Raw genomic sequence first — 2710 nt, 5'->3', positions numbered from 1 at the left:
ACTCAGGAGGCTGAGGTAGAAGAATCGTTTGAACCCGGGAGGTGGAGGTTGCAGTGAGCTGAGATTGCACCACTGCACTGCAGCCTAGGTAACAGAACAAGACTCCGTCTTGAAGAAAAAAAAAAAAAATTAGTGGGGCATGGCGGCACAAGTTTGTAATCCCAGCTGTAATCCCAGACTCTGTCTCAAAATAAAAAATTAAAAAAAGACTGTTGCTTGGCACAGAGTACTCATTTTTATTATTAAAGAACGAGGGATTAGGCCAAATCTGGGAGACTACCCTGAGAAGGTGACTTCAAGCTGACAGTCGAAGGGTAAATCAGAGCTGATGGGTTCCCAAGGGGTTTGGGGGATCCAGCATGAGCCCAATGGTCCTTGTTCTCCAGGTGCTGCCAGTTCACAAATTTAAGATTGAAAAGACCTGGAACACTGCATAGGTGTTAACGACATTAATTTGAAGTATGGGTATCAGGAATTCACTGCCCCCCACCTTGTCTTTCCTGTGTCTCCTCAAGTAATCTCAAAAGTCCCTTACACACCACGGTTTGTAATGACAGCCCACGCACTCGATTTGGCAGCCCCACAGTGCTTAAAGAAAAGTTGTTGTTGTTGTTTCAAGCCACTAACATCTAAAAATCCGATTGAATGCATTGAAAGTATTTTTTTTTTTTTGAGACGGAGTCTCCCTCTGCTGCCCAGGCTGGAGTCCAGTGCGATCTCGACTCACTGCAACCTCTCCTTCCCGAGTTCAAGCCATTCTCCTGCCTCAGCCTCCCGAGTAGCTGGGATTACAGGCGCCCGCCACGACGCCCACCTAATTTTTATATTTTTAGTAGAGACAGGGTTTCATGTTGGCCAGGCTGGTCTCGACCTCCTGACCTCAAGTGATCCGCCCGCCTTGGCCTCCTGAAGTGCTGGGATTACAGGCGTGAGCCACCACGTCTGGCCCTAAAAGTGCTACATTAAAAAAAAAAAAAGGAAAATCCTTTAATATAAAAAGCTTTATTTATTTATTTATTTTTTTGAGACAGAGTCTCACTCTATCACCCAGGCTGGAGTGCAGTGGCCGGATCTCAGCTCACTGCAAGCTCCGCCTCCCGGGTTTACGCCATTCTCCTGCCTCAGCCTCCCGAGTAGCTGGGACTACAGGCGCCTGCTACCTCGCCCGGCTAGTTTTTTGTACTTTTAGTAGAGACAGGGTTTCACCATGTTAGCCAGGATGGTCTTGATCTCCTGACCTTGTGATCCGCCCGTCTCGGCCTCCCAAAGTGCTGGGATTACAGGCGTGAGCCACCGCGCCCGGCCATGAAAAGCTTTATTAATGGAATAAACAAGCCCATGTAATTTTATTTATCAACGCTTACAGAGCGCTTACTATATGCAAGGCCTGATTTCCAGAGTTTTACAAAATATAATCTATTTAATTTTCACAGCAGCCCTACGAGAGAGGTATGATTATTATCCCATTTTATAGATGAAGAGACAGATGGCAGAAATGCCAAATGTAATAGGAAACAGCCTTTCTTCATGCATTCCACAAATATTGGCTCGGCGCCCGGGAAGCTCATCTTCCACGATCTGTACTTCCGGAGGAGTCCCAAAGGAACACCTCCTCAGTTCAGAGGAGTCAAGGGTCAAGGGTTACAGTGGTGCCCTCTCCCATCACTACTCTTTTCCCTTCAGGCGCCCTAATTGACATTTGATTTGTAGTCATTTGCACAATGCTAAGTAACAGGCTTGGGCTGCACACAGTACCAGGCCGTCTTCCCTCTCCTGGGGATCAGGCGATCACAGAACCAAAAACAAGTTGCAAGGACGCGCGCGTTGGCTGCAGATTTTCTTCACAGCCAGGAGAAAGAGCACGCGCTCTCCATCCCCGCCTCTTCTTCCGGGACGACGAATTGGGGGGCTCGGATTGGGCTGAGGCGGGCCACGCCTCCTCATATCCTCCAGTCAACTCCCTCTCTGGTGCGCTCCCTCCTTCTCAGCCCCGCCCCGCCGCCCCACGTTACGTCGCTCCTTCTGGCCTCCTCCGTTATCCCGGGGGGGCTGCGGCTCGCGCGGCAAACCCACCTCCCATTGCTTCCCATTGGCTGCTTAGGTCCCGCGCGAGCGGGATCGCGCCCTTCGCCCCCCACCCCCAAAACCGGGCCATGCCTCTCTCCTTCGGCTTTCTCCAGAAGCCAGCGCGAGGTGGCAGATCGGCTGCTTGAGGCGCGCGCGCAGACGCGCGCACCTCCTGCGGGCCACTCCCTCTGCCCTGCGCCAACAGCTGCGCCTGCTGGCAGCCCCCCGCGCACGCGCGCTCCCCCACCCCGCTCCCTCTGCTCGTTTGCAGCTCGCCTAGCGCTCAGTCGCTACGGCGGCCGCCGCAGTAGCTGCATTTTTGGGGGCGCACGCGCACTGCACTGTCCGCGACCGTTCCTAACCTCAGGCAGCGGCCGTGGCAGTGAGCCCCTTGGGTGCGCACGCGCTCTGACCTCTCCCCACTGCCTCGCTGGTTGTCCCTTCGCGGCGCGCGCCCAGGGGCCGTTATCCCCCTGCAACGGTCCACGCGCCGCGCACGCGCAGTAGCGAGGGGGCGCGCGCGCGGGAGCGGCCGTCGCAGGAAGGAGGTGCCGCCACTGCCGCCATTGCGAGGGAGGGAGGGAGGGAGGGAGTGAGCGAGGCTGGTCCGCCCTCCCCCTGGTTCCCGCCCCTCCCCCCTTCC

The sequence above is a fragment of the Rhinopithecus bieti genome, unplaced genomic scaffold, assembly GCF_001698545.2.
Source record: "Rhinopithecus bieti isolate Rb0 unplaced genomic scaffold, ASM169854v2 scaffold_7888, whole genome shotgun sequence".
Lineage (NCBI taxonomy): Eukaryota > Metazoa > Chordata > Mammalia > Primates > Cercopithecidae > Rhinopithecus > Rhinopithecus bieti.
The sequence above is the reverse complement of the archived record's forward strand: the minus strand, read 5'-3'. Positions refer to the sequence as shown.